The sequence below is a fragment of the Natrix helvetica genome, assembly GCF_964273705.1.
Source record: "Natrix helvetica genome assembly, chromosome: 1".
Taxonomy (NCBI): Eukaryota; Metazoa; Chordata; class Lepidosauria; order Squamata; family Natricidae; genus Natrix; species Natrix helvetica.
Window position 1 is genome coordinate 149,388,163 of NC_138548.1, and position 18,735 is coordinate 149,406,897.

An 18,735-nucleotide genomic window follows, 5' to 3' on the forward strand; every position below is an offset into this window, starting at 1 on the left:
TTTAAAAACTTAACTGGAATTCAGGTCAGCTAGGAGATCTGTAAAGAAAGTTTGTGCTGCATACAGAAATATTATTGGAACACCTCCTAGGAGAAGGTATGAGCAAGTGCCACTTGTAACATAATGTACATCTCCTTCACGTAGTGGTACACAATACGAGGATTCTTCTGCCGGGATGCAGTATTTGTTCTTGCCATTATCATGCCAACACAACACAAGAGTGTATGCTAGTGTTTCTAGTCTCTAGTGAAAACTGCATTGAACAACTTTCAAGTATGACATATGACAAAGACCTACTTCTAGTTTTTTATATAAGGCTTCAATTAGTTAGATTTTCAAAGAGAAGAGGTCCATTTGTGGACCATACGTCCTTGGCCAGTATATCTCTGTTTTGCTAACAACCCCTGGAGTGTTCAATTGGATCCACATTCTCCAGTGAAAGGAAAATAAATATAAATAAGAGTGAACGGGAAAAGTTGTAGCTTATCTCATCCCAGCGTTCTTGATTAACGTCTGTTTTCCCACAGATAAAAGTGCATTGCTTAAAATCTAAGTTTCCCCACAGATAAAAGTAACGGGGGAAGAGTCATCTCATCAAGGTTAGTAATCTCATCCCTTGGCAATCTTAATTTAAGGATTTATTTTCCCACTAATAATTCATGACATTGTCTAGGATCATGTAAATATTAATCTGCAAAATGTTTGACAATGAATCCTGTCGTAGTGGTGGGCTCCTGCTGGTTCGAATCGGTTCTCCCGAACCATATGTTAATTTTCTGAGCAGTTCAGAGAACTGGTTGTTGGAAGAAATCGTTTCCCACTTTACAGGGCTAATCCTGTAAGGAACGCAGGAAGGAAAGATTCTAGTGTGCCTGTATTTCTAGCCTGATCCTTATCTTAATTGCCGCCCCTGCTGCTTTAAGTGTTTTTAGAAACTGCCTGGAACAGCCTTAATGTTTCTTGGCAGTAGCCCAGAATTTCTGTCTGTAGCTGAGCTTCTCCAGAGTCCCCCATCCCCGGAGTTTTTTTGTGGTACTTTTATTCCAGGGGTTTGAACATCTATTTACAAAACAGTTGGCATAGCCATAGAAGAAATGGCTGAGAGGCAGGATGCAAGCTTGGCATGCTGTCTGATTTTTTTACTGCCTTTCTGGGGGCATGTGATTTTTCCTTCAATCTGGATGATTATTTTAGGATATCTTGTGAGGTGAGTGAGACCAGCTGGTATCTTTAAGTGGTACAAATGGATCTAATGATTGCTTCTCCTGGGTGCTTTGTCAGTTCACTGAGCACAGGACTGTCTTGTCTTTGGGGATTCTTCAGTCATCCAGGTCATGGTTGTCCCAAAGGTGCTTTTTTCAAGAGAGAACTGGAGTTTCTTGGTTTCCAGAAAGTCGAGTTGCCTCTTGAAAAAGCATCTTTGGGACAGAAGTCTCTTGCATTGCTTCGGAGTGGCCAAGTTACATGATTGTTCACTGATAATAAGTGGACCCTCCTTCCAATTTGTTATAGTTTGTTCTCATGATAATATGGCATAGTAACATGGCAACAATTGTAGAAAGTTAGCACCCACCCCTCTTCTAGAAGAATGAGATATTTCAGTGAATGAGAAATGGAGAAACATGTTTTTCTTAGAGGTAGAAAGTAGCCCCCATCTTCCTTAATAGCCACAGATGTCAGCACTTAAGAGATAGAGATAGATAGCTATGTTCATAGGCAAAAATTCCCTGCAGCAAAGTAGGAATGGGATTAGCCCTTGCTCAAGATGATAATTTGTTAATTTGTTTCTTTAGCATGGGTTGCTACACACTTTCTGGAGAGTTTAAGAAGTCACTTCATGAGCAAGAGTAACTTGACTGCTGATAGTTATCCTTGTATTTTAAATATTTTAATTCCTCAATGTGCTCTGGCAACCTGTCTGATTTGTAATTCCGGGTTGCAGGTATTGCTGAGGAAAAGAAAGGTATTCAGACAGAATGGCTTAGGTTTCCATGAGTCATTGATCTTCAGTGTGTATTCCCTCATTTCTAATCTAATGATTGGTATTTAGGGCAGCTTTTTGCAAGCAAAAAAGCTTTTTCTATTTTTGTACACGTAATCCTTGACTTACAACAGTTCATTTAGTGACCATTCAAAGTTACAATGGCACTGAAAAAAGGGACTTATGACCATTTTTCACACTTACAACCGTTGCAACATCCCCATGGTCATGAGAAGGCGGGCGAGGCGAAGCGCTCCTTGACGTGACATTGAATTGGCCATGCCCAAACAGTCACATGACCACCCAGCCACGCCCACCCAGCCAGTCATTAGGGCAGAAAACCAGTTGTTTAAACATTTGCAGCCCACCACTGATCCTGTGTGTGGAAATTTATTTTCTTTCCAAGAGGAAGGGCTCTCACTTCATTTTCTATTACTTAATTGAAAACAGAAAACTTTTTTTTTACTTTCTTCATTTAAATTTCTGCTTTATGGTGCTAAATTATTGGTACAAAGTCAGGAACAAAGAGAAAACAAAGATAGCTGAGGGAAGCTAAAGAATGGCAGACACTCTTTGTTTGGTGAAATGTATTCCTGACTCACCAAAAAAAAAACGTAACTGAAGAATGTTATGTTGAGTTGTTTCTTGTTTTAAAAATTCTTTCCCATGATTGATGGTCTTTTGGGATGATTAAACTCAGACTGATAAAAACGGAGTTGTATGTTATAAAATAGAACTTTTCAGATATGAAACAGAGATTTGGTACATTAGATAGAAATGACAGCATCAACGGCTTTAGTGATGGAACCATATGAAGAAAGATCCATTCAGCTTGAAGACTTTGATAAATCATGTGTCACCCATGTTAGATCGGTGTTGACAATAAATAAAGATGTTCAAATTAAGTGACCCTTTTACAGGATCTATTTAGAAGTAATTTATGATTTGTAAACATTCCACATCAGGCTGGATAATATCAATCTATAGCTGTTGTAAGAGATATATAGGGTTGGCTGCTTTAATACAATTGGAATATAAGTTGGATGACTTATGGAACAACTCAGTGTAGCCAGCTCACCACTGCCAAGTTGTCTCTGTCAACTCACCACCACCATATCGCCGCAGGACAACTCCGCACGACCAATTCACCAGGGGTGTGTGTGTGTGTGGAAACTCACCACAGATGGCTGGAGGGAGAGCTGAGTAGGCAGGCAAATGAGCAAGCGAGTGGACAGAGTGTAGAGTGGCAGCAGCAATGGGGGAATTTCCATTTTCACATCCCTCGCCATTGACACCGCCACTATGTGCCATTTGGCAGTGGAAGTGGAATTCATGCCATTTGGTGGCAATGGCAGTGGGCAAGATGGGCAGTAGCAGCAGTGGTGGTGTGTGCGGGTGAAAATAGGATGCACTCAGCTGCCACCTCCCCACTGCCAGTCCTGCTTACCACCACCATCCCCAACGTCTTTGGTCCAGAGCTTGGCAGTAGCAAGGGATGTGAAAATGGCCACTGCCACTCTACACTCTGTCCACTCACTCACTCACTTGCCTGACTACCCAGCTCTCCTTCCAGCCACCTATGTCGAGTTGTTGTCATCATGTTCCCCCCAACCCCCGTGAATTGGTCATGTGGAATTGACGCTGATCTCTGCATTCTCTCCATCCACTCACTTGCCCGACTAACTCCCACTCCAGTTACCTACAGCGAGTTGTCCCCACAGCGAGTTGAACATGTGAAGTTGTCCTGTAGCACCTTGGTAGCAGTGAGTTAGCAGAGGTGATGGCAATGGCGAGCTGGCCATACTGAGCTGGCCACTCCAAGTTGTTTTATTCTGAACAAAAGATACTTCTATTTGTTGGGTGTTTGTGATTTTCTTTCCAGTTTTTTAAATTTCTATTCTGCTGTCTCCAGGTATTTAAATTTAAATAAATAAAAGCTTACATATTGGGACAGACTGCAATTAAAGATAATGCAGATACAGAAAGACATTTTGTTGATCATCATCAATGAAATATGTTTCTACATGCAGCTGGGGACAAATACCCCCTTGCAAAATAACCACTTTGTTATTGCCCTGCTGGACATTTCTTCAGAGGAGGAGGAGGAGGAGGAGGAGGAGGAGGAGGAGGAGGAGGAGGAGGAGGAGGAGGAGGAGGAGGAGGAGGAGGAGGAGGAGGAGGAGGAGGAGGAGAAGTTAGGAGCATCTAGTGAAACTAGCCTTGGAACAGATCTAGCAAGCCTCCAAGGACTCCCTGTCTGAATCCACAGCCAGCAAAGCTTGTGATTAAGACTCTACAGGGAGACCTGGGCTCCAATGAAGAAAAGGACTTTCCAAACTGCAACAGAAGAAAAGGTTCTAATGTAGCATTTCTCAAACTCAGCAATGTTCTGATGTGTGGACTTCAACTCCCAGAATTCCCCAGCCAGCACTCTCAAGAAAATGATTTTCAAGCCTTAGCTCTCTGAACTTTAACCTTGCTGTGTGATCAGGGGTGGGTTGCTGCTGGTTTTACTACCGGTTCACAACCCACGCATGTGCCAGATGCGCACAACGCATGTGCAATGTTCAATGTAAATTGTTTTTCGCGCATGTGCAGAACAATTTACAGTGAACTGCACATGCACAGTCACTAAAAACCAAAATGATGGCGCCCAGCGGTGGCGAGGGAACCAGTTCAGGTGTGTGGCAGGCCTGGGTTGCTGCCGGTTCTGCCATCCAGGCCTGAATTCCACTACCGGTTCGGCCAAACCGGGCCAAACCGGGAGCAACCCACCTCTGTGTGTGATGCATAAAACTCTGGATCTCATTCTTTGCATGTCCTCATTGTTGCCTGATTACTGAATTTTTGATCTCTACTTGGGCCAAGTCTATTGGGATAGATTTGCAGAGATTGTCCTAGGATGCTGATAAAGAGGACTTGTTTTCTTTCAAAAGTCTATTCAGCCTAAGCATCTCTATTGCTAAGCAGCTGGCTGTTTTGTTGGCTGGCAGCCAGCAGAGCCAGCCCAGAAAACATTTGATGCATGAGACTAGCTGTATACAACAAGATTTTATTACTATAACTATTATTATCATTGCCCCAAAAAGATGCATACATCCTAGTAGTGATTTGAAAAACCCAGTTGTCATTTATCTGGCTGTGGTTCCATAGAATCAACGCACTTTAATCTATGGAAAGGACAGTTAAATTAACAATTAAAAAGACAACAAGTATATTTTAACACCAAAGACTATCTTTACCCTGGAAGCCTTCAAACTTTAAAAAAGGATTTTTTTAAAAAAAAATCCAAAACAGAGTGTACATAAATATACAAATCACTGCTAAGTTATAGGTGTATAAAGGACCAATTTACCTTGATTCCTCAATATCCAATGAGTTTCACTCTCACATGAGAAAGATACAGGGTAGTCCTCAAGTTACGACCACAATTGAGCCCAACATTTCTGTGGCTAAAAGAGACATTTGTTAAGCGTTTTGTCCCATTTTACAACCTTTCTTGCCACAGTTGTTAAGTGAATCACTGCAGTTGTTAAGTGAGTAAAACAGTTGTTAAGTGAATCCGGCTTCCCCATTGACTTTGCTTGTCCGAAGGTCGCAAAAGGTGATCCCATGACCAAAGGACACGGCAAACTGTCATAAATATGAGTCAGTTGCCGAGCATCTGGATTTGATCACATGACCATGGGGATGCTGCAGCAGTCATAAGTGTTGAAAAATAATTATAAGTCACTTTTTTCAGTGCCGTTGTAACTTTGAACGGTCGCTAAATGAACTGTTGTAAGATGAGGACTGCCCGTATATTTACGGAAAGTGCTACAGATCAAATATCCCTCCCATATCATTACTCTCAGAGCATTTAGCAAATTAAGTTTAAATGAAAAGTTAAGGAAGAAAAGAGGGAGGAAGATTCATGTCGGGAGAAACAAACGTGGGTCGTGAAACATTGTTTCCTAATTGTTTGCCCAGACCTATTATTTCCTTCATTGTCGCATATCAGCATCAATGCTGTGCAAAACAAGGATCAGTGGTTTAATTGGCCTGCTAACAATGTGCAGTTGGGCCATGCAAAATAAATATTTCAATTTGCTGCAGTCTCCACAAATGGCAGATTTTAAAAGTGCCAAACTTTTCCCCCCTCTCTTTTCAACCTTTTTTCATTTATAGATAAAAAGGTCCCTGGTGCACAACAAAATAAATGTGGACCTAGGCATGGAAAAAGCTAACGTAAATTTAATTTTCCATTTCTTAATAGAAATGAATTATTACCAATGCATTTGATCCTGGTCATTCAGTCTTGGAACTGAAACAGTGAATCATATTCCTGCCAGCATTTTCTGAAAAATTAGACGTTGTGACTTTTTTTTTTTTTTAAAGGTGGTTTTTTTCAGGATAAAAAAATGATATCTTCATCCTACCTTAGAGTCTGAAGATGGATTAGTTTGCCCTAAAACTAATCTGTGAAGTTTAATGGAATTCTACCATTTTTCAGAGGCGTTGGCTGTTTTGATCATTTATGCTGACTGCAGATGGTGAAGTAGCAAGGTTTGGTTTTCCTGAAAAAAAAAATCAAAAGTTATATGACCAGCATTTTAGGGGCCAAGAAAATCAAAGCTTCCCATATGCAAACATCTGTGCATATCACCTGGTTTCCAGTGTCATTAGAACAGTGGTGAAATTCAAAATATTTTACTACCGTTTCTGTGGGCATGGTTTGGTGGGCGTGGCAGGGGAAGGATACTGCAAAATCTCCATTCCCACCCCATTCTGGGGCCGTTCTGAACTACTCAAAATTTCTGCTACCAGTTCTCCAGGACCTGTCAGAACCTGCTGGATTTCACCCCTCATTAGAAGGCAATGTTAATGCACTTTACAAAGCCTTGGTAAGACCACACTTCAGAGATGGGTTTCTACCAGTTCACACTATTTCGAGCGAACCGGTAGTGGTCATTTGGCCTGGGTCGCAGAACCGACAACAGCCCAGGCTGGCCATGCCCCTGAACCGGTTCCCCAGTCTCTGCTGCCGTTGCCGGCATGTTTTTTAATAGTTTTTCATGTTCTTCACGCATGCGCAGAACAATTTACAGTGAACTGCATACACACACATGAAGCAAACCGGTACCAACACCGGTAGGAACCCATCCCTGCCCACTTGGAATATTGCATCCACTTTTGGTTGCTGAGCAAGAAAAAAATATATTGACTCTAGAAAGAGTACAGAGAAGAGCAACAAGGATTGGAGGCTGAAACATATGAAGAATAGTTGCAGGAATTGGGAATGTCTAGTTTAATGAAAAGAAATACTAGCAGTGATTTGATAGCAGTATTCCAAAATCTAAGGGGCTGCTACAAAGAAGAGTGGGGTCCATTGAGTGGGGGTCCAGCACCTGAAGGCAGGACAAGAAGCAATGGATGGAAACTAATCAAAGAAGGAACCAATCTAGAACTAAGGAGAAATTTCCTGACAGTTAGAACAATTAATCAATGGAACAACCTATCTCCAGAAGTTGTAGATGCTCCAACACTGGAGGTTTTTAAGAAGAGATCGGACTACTACTGAAATGCTACTATAGGGTTTCCTGCCTGAGCAAGAGGATGGACTAGAAGACATCCAAGGACCCTTCCAACTCTGTTATTCTGTTATTTTGAAGACAGAACATGTTATCAAGGTTCACAAATTCCTCTTTAAGCCACATAAATGTGGCCTTTAAGTTTCACATTGCGCATCCTTGCATATAATAAATATCCTAAAATTATACCAATTTGGTCTCATGTACTTTATCTGAGCTAATTTTGAGCTACCCCCAGATGAATGGAGACTCCCTTTAGTAGAATAAAGATATGAAAAATACTATCCCAGCATTAAACTTCTCCAGAAATATTGGTTGATTCTCAAGGCAAGGAGGTAACATGACTAGAAAAGAAAATAATTAATCAAGAGAATTTAAGAATGAAACCACTTCCAGTTTTGAGCTTACTAAGTTTTGAATCACATCAGCCTAAAAAGTATATCTTATAAGAGTTTTTAGGAGAGTAAAAACTTTTTTAAAAAATATCTGCTGTTATATAAGGAATATCATTTTAGTTTATAAAATAATAATTTGCATATAATGTTACATTGAAATAAACTATATTAGCTTAATAAATATTTATGGCTTATATTGGCTTATTGCCTGTAATAGTTATGAAAAACTGTGCTGAAATTATCCAACACATGCAAGTGAATGAACAGGAGACATATATTTTGGAGAATATTGAGAATTCTCCCAAATTGGGCAGTAGTGGATACCTCAATTTCTATAATAATAGTGTGACGAATAGTTTAAGAATGTTGTAATTAAAGGACCAGAATGTAATTAGAGGACCCGAATATCACATTATCCTAATACGGGAAATAAAAATAGAAAATAAAATCCAACAGGACAAACCCAATACTCCCTAAAACACACAAAAAAACCCAAGAAGGGGTCAATAATCACCCTACTCCAAGACCTGGGAGCAAAGACACATTTTCAAGCAACTTCAACAACTGGAATACCATCAGTGTGTGACTTGAATGGATCTCTAGGAAGTTTCTATTCAACAGAAATGGCACATTTCCTAGGTAGAAGATATTGATTAATAGATGGGACATGGAGCCCACTGTGTCCAATCTGATAGAAATATATGCATTGCACCAGAGGTGGGTTGCCAAATTTTTTATTACCAGTTCAGCCGCACTTGCGCATGATGCTTCTGCGGGTAGGTGGGTGGAGCCTCCCACCACTGCTACTACCGGATCAGCCAATCCTGGCCGAACCAGCAGCAACCCACCTCTACATTGCACCAATGGCAAAAGCCAAAATGAAAATGAATGGCTCATGTAATGAAACTACATGAGGACAGTGACTCGGTGAGGCAGGAGCTTCAAGACTGATTCCCTAAACATGAGAGTGAACTGAGGGGTAGTTTTTTTTTTTCAGTCTACCAAGCATTTAACTCACTTTTATTTAAGCAAATTTAAGTTCACCTGTTTCTATGGAAGTGTATGAGCAAGACACAAATTAATATTTGGATGCACTGCACATTTAATACCTTTATAACAATATTTCCAACAATATTGTTGTCCAGATTGAACCGCTTTGCTTCTTTCGAATCTTATTGCTATTCAATTTGCCAATGACTTGTGGGGAGGAAAGGGGGAATGGAATACTGAGATTTTGAGCATGGATTGTGAGAGCCTGGAAACCATCAAAGTCACTACTGCAGGTGCCTGAGAAGGAGGTGGATTGTTCCCATAACAATAGAAGTCTCATAATTAGACAATGTGAACACCCAGGGTTGGGGAGAAAGGAAAGATATTGTTTAACTAAGCAAGCATTTGCGTGGTAAAACCAGAGCTGGTTTTGATTCTTCAGCACCAAAATGGTATATCGAATAAATTTTTACTTTTGGGGATTCAAAGGTCCCGAGAGTGTTTACTTCTTTTGGGTTCACTAATTGGACTGTTGACATTTGTATGTTGAGATGCCAGATCATGAACAGGGTTGGAGCTGTTGGCTAGATTGGGAAGCTAAAAAACATATAAAGAAAAGAAATCCCAGAAGAATGCAATGTAAAACTACTTCCATAATGTTGCCAAGAAAATAATATGGTTGTTTCTATGAAGACTCCAAGAAGTGGGCTTGGAGTGTTAAGGGACACTTAAATTTTATCAATAATTAATTGTTTTGGATGCTGGCAAAGAAATGCAAGCTTTGCTAATTAAATAAATGGATTGAGCAAAATGAACCAAATATAAAAACTGGAGCTAATGTCCATTTAATTCGCAAGGATTTAAATGTCCTAAATCCAAATGCAAGCCTTCTAATTCTGCAGGTTTATAAAGAATGTTGTCATCAAAATTGCATAACAGATGGAATGATGCATTTCTCAAAATATTACAGTAGCAGTTATAGAGCACCACATTTTAAATGTTCACATTATTGTCTATACCTTATCCTAATCCCTTGGGAATGCAGTGAGAGATAAATGTAATATATAAATGAACAATATTTCTATAAACTGCAACCAATCTGTAATATAGATCAATATGAATGATCCTTCTTGGTGAACAATTGAGGGAATACAGTATAACTATTAATTTACTGGGTAATAACTGATAAATCTACTTCTCAGTTAGGTTTATCAGTTATGCTCCAGTTATTCTCCTGCCTCTCAGTTTTCCTCAAATATTCAATATTCCATTGACATGGTATAGTATCATTTTTAACAAAACCGAGAAAAGTATTACAGGTATTCACTGTGAGACTAGGCTAAAGCTAAAAGTTGTGATCCTAATTGAAAAATGAACTGACCACATACAAAGAGAGCAGACGTATTATTCAGCCGGTTCTCTCCGGTTCGGGCGAACTGGTAGCGACGGCTGTGGGAGGCTCCACCCACCCACCCCGACGTAATGTGTGAGCACTGCACGTGCACAGAAGGCACACACTCACATTTGCCAACTGGTAGGGAAGGTAAGTGAATCCCACCACTGAAAGAGAGGACAAAAATCAGAAGTTTAAAATGAAAAAAAAAAGATCACAAGGAAAAAGAAAAACAAGTCATTAAAAGACAATACAAAATAAATGCCATCAGAAGATAAACAGGATGTGAAATCCATGGAAGTCTTAATCTTATCTATAGTAACTGAATTTACAAATCAGCTTTAGTTTTAGAGACCACAAAAGGGTCCTGGAGAACATCCACTCCTCTGAATCATTAAGAGTCTGAACTAAGCTTTCATTCCTCCAGCTAGTGCTTGAATGAGATTTAGGCTAAGTAAGAGATGAGTAAGAGACAAGTACAGCAGTTGCATACATTGAATCAATAAAGCTTTATAGTGGCTTGGAGTTTGGCAGGTTGTTGTTTTCTCAAAGAACCTTAATTGTCTTACTTAAGTAATGCTTGGTTAAGTGTTTAGTGGAAAGTGAGTGTTTCATTTCTTTTCTTTGCTGTCACCCAGGACTGCATTTTACATAAATTCCAGCTGGACCTATCTGGATCGTCCAGTTTAGAAAGCAAGGGGAACTACAAGATTCTATGCCTCAATAGGTTTAGGATTGGAACAAGTAAATATAATTCAACCTTTGTCACAACACCAAACTCAGAGGGACCTGATGTGGAACAAGATGTCATAGAATGATGATTCTGTGTTGACCAGAGGAGACCATTAGAGAAGGAAAGATGGATGGGTTTGGTTTTTTTTTTGCACATACAAGCATTGTTACCTGGTCTTTTAAAACACCTATAGATAATTTCCCCTTCCTAGAATATCTTCACGTGCATACTGATTTAATACCTTGATTTCTTTACAGATAGTTTGTGATGTATGACCAGAATTTTGGTGGCAGTCATAAATCAAGCCACCAATACGTACTGTATTTTTCGCCCTATAAGACGCTCCGGAATATAAGACGCACCCAATTTTAAAGGAGGAAAATCTAGAAAAAAAAAGATTCTGAACCAAATACTGTAGTAAAATATTTTATATCAACTGTATAAAGTTAACAGCAGTTTAAGAACAATTTTATGTCCCCCATTTTTAGATGACCCAGGCAATGTTCCCTCTAATTTTTTTTCAGTGTGAGCAGAAAAGTATAGTATTTGAGCGGCACATTTTTATGCCTGAGCAGCACCTGAATTTTTTTCACAGGTGTCACCTAAGACAACAACAAAATCAGTATTATTTGAAACTCAAAGTTATGTTTATTCAAGGTACCCGCTTAATTAAAAGTGTTATATAGTATCACTTAACAACGCTCCTGCTTAGTAACCAAAATGTTGGGTCAGGAACTCTGGCATTGAAGCATGCAAGTCTTAAAGCTGTCAAGTTACAAGATCCTTGCATCCCTAACCCTTTAGGGAAAAAAACCCCAAGGGGTCTTCAAACTTGACAGCTTTAAGACTTGTGGACTTCAACTCCCAGAATTCCTCCTCCAGTCATGTTGGCTCAGGAACTCTGGCATTGAAGCATGCAAGTCTTAAAGCTGTCAAGTTGCAAGACCCTTGCACCCCTAACCCTTTAGAAAAAAAACCCAGGGTCTTCAAACCTGACAGCTTTAAGACTTGTGGACTTCAACTCCCAGAATTCCTTCTCCAGTCATGTTGGCTCAGGAACTCTGGCATTGAAGCATGCAAGTCTTAAAGCTGTCAAGTTGCAAGACCCTTGCACCCTTAACCCTTAAAAAAAAAACCAGGGTCTTCAAACCAGACAGCTTGAAGACTTGTGGACTTCAACTCCCAGAATTCCTCCTCCAGTCATGTTGCGGCGACGTCATCTGCGTGGATCTGCTCCATCTTCGGTTTTTTTCACAGGGGGCAGGGCTGCTGCTGAAGATGCCGACGACGAGCCCCTGCCAGAATAACAGCTGCCTCCTCCTTCTCCACCACCACCACATATGGAGTGAAGCCGCCAAAGCTCCTGCTGGCGCCCCCGCCCGTGGGGGCAGCAGGGTAACGTGGTGCCCAGCTCAGATGCTCCGAGGGGAGGGGGACGCGCCGCCGCCGCTGCCATGGGCGGGGGCGCCAGTGGGAACTTTGGCGGTTTCACTCCAAATGTGGTGGAGGAGGAGGAGGCAGCTGTTATTCTGGCAGGGGCTAGTCGTCGTCGGGAGCTTTGGCGGGAGCTTTGGCGGCTTCACTTCTCACTGTCAGGAAATCTGCCGCAGCGTCGGGCAGCAAATGTGGTGCTGTTAGAGGAGGAGGAGGCGGCAGCAGATATTCCAGTAGCGGCAGGGGCTTTGAGGGTTTATTTTAGCCGCAGCGCCGGGCGCAATCAGCTAGGATTGGCCGCCCACAAAGGACCTCCCCGGGCTTGCTTTGCTGAACTAGAGTCAGTCACCCCACGCTCACCAAGACAAGTCCGGGGAGGTCCTTTGCGGGCGGCCAGTTCTAGCCGTCTGCAAAGGACCTCCCCAGCCTCCGGCGCCTGTGACAGTACAAAACACCACGCGGCAGTTGGAAACTGCTGCACGGTGTTTTGTTGCCGCGCACCTTAGAGGGAACAGTGGACCCAGGTGGCTACATTCGGCTTATAAGACGCACTCAGATTTTCACCCTCTTTTTTGGAGTAAAAAAGTGCGTCTTATAGGGCGAAAAATACGGTAATTTTATTACCATTTTGCATCGCAAAGCAAAAACTTTCAATCAGCTCACACGTTTAACCAGTTGCAGCAACCTGAGATCACATGATCATGATTTGCAAAATTCAAAACATGATTCACACATTGCAACCATGTGGTTTGCTTAAGGATTATGTGATTCTCTTAACAACTATGGTAACACAAATTGCAATCACATGACTCTTGGGGGGGGATGTTTTGGAATAGCCAGAAATGCTTTATAGGAAGGCTGCCAAACTCCCAGGCCCATGAGTTGGATGAGTCACTCGCTAGCCATGGCCACACCCAGTTTAGCGAAGAGGGAAAAGTCCTGATACATCAAGTGATGCCGCTGTGATGACATGAGTTTGACACCCCTGCTTTACAGGTTGTAAAACCTTTATAGCTTCAGACAGTCATTAAATGAAGGGTTGTAAGTCAAATACTACCTGTACATTTAATACCTTGATTTCTTTGCAGATAGTTTGTGATGTATGACCAGAATTGTGGTGGCAGTCATAAATCAAGCCACCAATACATAATTTTATGACCATTTTGCATCGCAAAACAAGAACTTTCAATCAGCTCACACGTTTGGCCAGTTGCAGCAGCCTCCCGGTTGCTCCTGGTTCATCCTGGTTCGGCCAAACCGGTAGTGGCAGCGGGAGGCTCTGCCCACCTGCCCAGACGCTTCTGCGCATGCTGCTGTATATGTGGTCTGCCTAGTTAGAGAAAATACAAATGAGCCTTTATTTGTGTCTATAAGGGTTTTAATATTCCTGGAATCAACTCCACCATATTCAAGACTTACAAATACAGATTTAAAGCAGGAAAGTCAGAAGCCATACTTCAAATTAATATGAAATTGGGCCATTCCTTCCATAAAGCCATATTTTGTCTACAAGCTTTACCCGTTCTTTTGAATAATATAAAAAGATGGTTCTATTTTTCACTCCTTGAGTAAAAAGGGATGAAATGCCATTTTTCCAAAATTCACTCAAAACTAAGCAATAATCAGATAGGATTACTCTTTGATGGACCAGAGATGGATAATCTTTATAGTCTTCCAGAAAAATATGTAATGGAAAATGGGATGTATTTTTCCCAGAATGTGGGGAAGATTTAGCTGAATGAATACTGTGTTAATCACTTTCACTATGGGGAAGGGACCTAGGTATTTTGGTCCTAATTTTTTACTCTTCAAACTCAAGTGTATGTACTTGGTATATAGATAGACAAGGTCTCCCACCCGAAAAGGGGGTTGAAGAGATCGGTGTTTATCGGCTTTTTTTTTTTTTAATTCTTCAGCAGCTTCACCCAAGGCTTTTTTTAATCATTCTCCCAGCCTTTCGTTAATGACTTCATCCGTTTGTTCAGAGTCATGGAAGAAGTCTGTTCTCTTGGCAATTCCATGGGACAAATTCCATGCCACTCATGACCTGGAAAGATGTTAGTCCCACACTGCTATGTGCCGCATTATTGTAAGCCACTTCTGCAAAAGGAAGCAAATCAGCCCAATTATCCTGTTGGTAATCCACATAGCATCTGATGTATTGTTCCACCATGGCGTTCATACATTCTGCGGCTCCATTTGTACTCAGATGGAAAGCTGAGCTAAGTTGGATTTTATTTTGTTGTAAGTGTTTCTTGGAAACCTGACAGTACCTAGTAAAATCATTGCTGGATAATCTCAAAATGATGATATATTCTGCATGTTATTTTCTGGATCTTTTTCAATGTTTGCATGAATCAGAAATTAAGCTGATTACAAGCAGTTGACAGTGGTAGATGATGCGATCACACAGTATTCCTTGCTTCTCCATATAGAATATGGATTATTATTATTATACTATGGATTATTAAGAGAACATCTCCATATGGATATGCTGTGCCACAGTGGTAATATCCTATGTACCCCACACATTACCTAATTATCAGTAGCATGCCTTTCTTTAATGAAAGATTTCATTTAGCAGTTTTGGCTGAAATCCCAGAACTATTTCATCTACCAAGCCTTGCTAAGGGTGAAATGGCTTATTCACAAGGAAGCAATTTCAAAGGTAAAATTGCTAGTTACAATGCAGAGCACTTCAATTTGGGGACTGAGGTGGCCATATCTTTGGGTAGGAGAAACTCGGAATAGGGATATCTAGGCACTGCTGTCACTTAAAATTTAAAAAATCCACTTTTAAATAAACCAAAAATAAGCTGCAGCCAAACAATAATGGGGCAGAACTAAAAATTAAATATCCAGGAAAAAAAAGAAAGGAAGGAAAAAATTCCAATTGTATAAGATTTTTCCCTTCTTATTTGATATTGATGGAAACCATGGATTAGAAAGTGTAGCTTCTATTCAACATTGTCCTTTTTCAAAGAACTAAGTAATTAATAATATAATATTTTAAAATACCAGTAATTTCACTGAAAACCCTTTTAGACCAGGAATCTGTAAATTTTAGGATAATGTGAGTTAAGGGCCAAAGGGAATCCTTGGTCTTGAAGGCCTAGATTCAGAAAATTGAATTGGAATACTCCTCCCCCAAGATGGTTGCTGCCCAGTAGGAACTTCTCCCCTGCTAACAATCTGCCATTTGTGTTGCTAAAGCTGGTCCTTAGGCAGTATTGCTCCCTAGATTTGAATGGGAGCACTTAGGAATGACCCAAGATGACTTTTGGATGACTGTGGACTCACCCGGGAGTCTTTCAATCTTAAAGACTGCAGCTTCTTGTGGGAGCAGCCCAAAAGTCATTGATCTTTTTTCCACCTCTTCTTATCAACAGAATGTTTTCATAAGCAAGCCTGGATTTTAGCTTTAGTTTTTGAAGTTTTGTTTTATTCTTTATCTTTAAATGTTGGCCGACGGAATACTGATTTATTTTAACCCCCTGCTGGATTCTAACATTTTTTTCTGCCTTTTTTTCTTTGATCTATTTGGCTGTTCTCATTAACTTTTGCTTTTCCAAAAGGAAAAATGGCATGTGACTTTGGACAGTGAAAGTACTTTTGTCTGATTTATATTTTATTGGACATTTACTGCAGGGAATTTGTATTTTATCAACTTGCAAAAAGTTTTTGGATTGAAATATCTAGAAAATATCTTCCTTGTTCATTTGTCTGTTTCCTATACTGCTTAGCTACTACATTGAGCAACAACATATCTGTTCACAAAAGAAAGGAGATTAACAGAGGGCTTTGAAATTTTAATCTTGTCTTTTTTATTCTTACTGTTCTTACTGTTTACTATTTTGTTATTAATATAGTATATAGATGACAGGTTAATAATTTGCAGTTTAGTCATTTGAAATTATTTGGGCCTGTTTCCCAACAGTGAGTGGGAAACTAATATTGTTGTAATATATTAATCAGCAATCAGCTAGGGAATACAATATGCATACACGTTAGTCTGTTTTTTAATGCACCTTTTTCTTTTCAATGTCTTGTTAGTTGTGTTTTTTCTTTTTTAAAAATATTTTGGTGTTTTTTACTTTCTTTTTAATAAAATAAAAATAGTTTTTAAAAAATGGATGGACTGTGGCAAAATCTAAAATTACTATTAATTAAAATAAAGTAAATATAAACATTCCTCGTTGATATGCTTACAATTTTTTCTCACCTGTTCTATTTAAAACCAACAAAGCAGCAATTTTGTCTTGGACCTGAACTGAGACATCGATTAAATACTTTTTAGGAATCAAGGTGAATATACATGTTCCAGATTAATGTTGCACGATCCAATCTGGGTCCATCACCGGGACCAGAGGTTTTGTCTTCCGAGCATTCGGACTCATACTGGAGCCCATCTTCAGGGAACTTTTCTCTAGCTAGGGCCAGTGACCGACCCAGATTAAATACCTTTTTCTCCACCTGTCACATTTGGTAATACTAATTCCAAGAGTAAATAGAGGAACTGATCACAAAATGTGAGTCTCAGCACTGAAGTAAAAGACCTTGGAGTTATATGGAATTCACTATAGGTAGTCCTCAATCTATGAGCAGCCCACATTTAATTTGCAGTGTCCTGCAGTCACATGACCATGAGATATAGATATAGATATAGATATAGATGTGTTGTATTTGTACTGATAAATAAATAAAGGGAGACTAGTATAGATCTATTTCGAGCTAATTAGCTCTCATCAGCTAGCCATACCCTTACTGGGATTTGAACCTGGGCTGTATTATATATTAGGCAGGAGTCTTAGCCACTAAGCCACAGGCTCTCCTCCTTATCTCTGCCCTAATGACTAGCTGGGTAGGCGGGGCTCAGTGGTCATGTGCCTGGGTGGGCATGGCCAACTTAACGTCACTCAGGTCGATGGGCGCTTTGCCTTAGCTGTGACAATGTAATAAGGGTTAACCGGAGAGGCAGTTTCTGTAAGCAGGGCAATAAAGGTCAGGCTAGAAACAACACCAGAGTTTCCTTCCTGCCTTCCTTACAGGATTAGTGCTGAACTGGGCCTCCTGTAGTCACCAGCAGATTTTAAGATTCTTTTATACCCAGGGTGGCCAGTTCCTTCTGCCCTACGTATTTACAAAGCCAAAACGCTGGCCCAAACTCTTTACGGCATTCCCCTATGGATACGGGGCTTCAAGGATTGCATTGAAAGAACCCAGGCTGCTTTCCTTAGAAAACTTCTGGGTCTTCCCCCTTGTGTTGGTTTTGCCCCGATATACCTGGAACTGGGCATTCGATCGGTGGAATGTATGGCCTGGATAAACACCTTTAAATGATGGTTTCGGGTGCTCTTTCTGGCAGTTCCTGGCAGCTACCTCTCCCTGGTGTTCACAGACTCCCATATTTCTCGCTGGGAGAAAGAGCTGCTGAAGAAACTTCACCTGCTAGGTTTCACGGAGGATGCCTTGGGAAACTACGACCTCAAGGATGCCCAATTTAGGATAGTCCAACGGCTTGTGGACATTGATTTACAATATCTACGAGCCAGAGCCAATAAAACCTGCTCCCCCCTGACTCTCAACCAAGTTAATAACTATGGATTGAGGATGGCTTCCTATTTTTATACCCTAACCATTCCCAGGTATAGAAGAGCTTTTTCCCTAGCTCTCTTCAATGTCTTGCCCTCAGCACTTCTGGATGGTCGTTTCAAGAGGCTCCCGATTAATGAGCGGCTGTGCCCTTGTGACAGAGCCGAGGTTGAGACAGTGGAGCATGTCCTTCTATTTTGCCCTATGTACAGCGTGGACAGATCTAGGTTACTGTCTCTTCCTGAAATCGTCCCTTCTGGTCCTGATGACCATGATTTGTTTGTGCATTGCCTTGGGGATGTCTCCTCGTACATCACCTCTCAGGTTTCCAGGTTTTTCTTGAGAGCTGTGACCATTAGAGGAGAGAGCTGTAACCTCCCTTAGTTGGGCTTTTGGTGACTGGCTGCTGTGTCTCTTTTGTACTGGTCGTGTTTTGGTCTGTGACTGTAAATAAAGTATTATTATTATACAGGATTAGCCCTGTAAAGTGGAAGAAAACAAAAGGAGATTTCTTCCAACAACCAGTTCTCTGGACTGCTTAGAAAGTTAACAACCGGTTCTCCCAAACAGGTGCGAACTTGCTGAATCCCACTACTGAGATATAGATATAGATATAGATATATAGATATATAGATAGAGATAGAGAT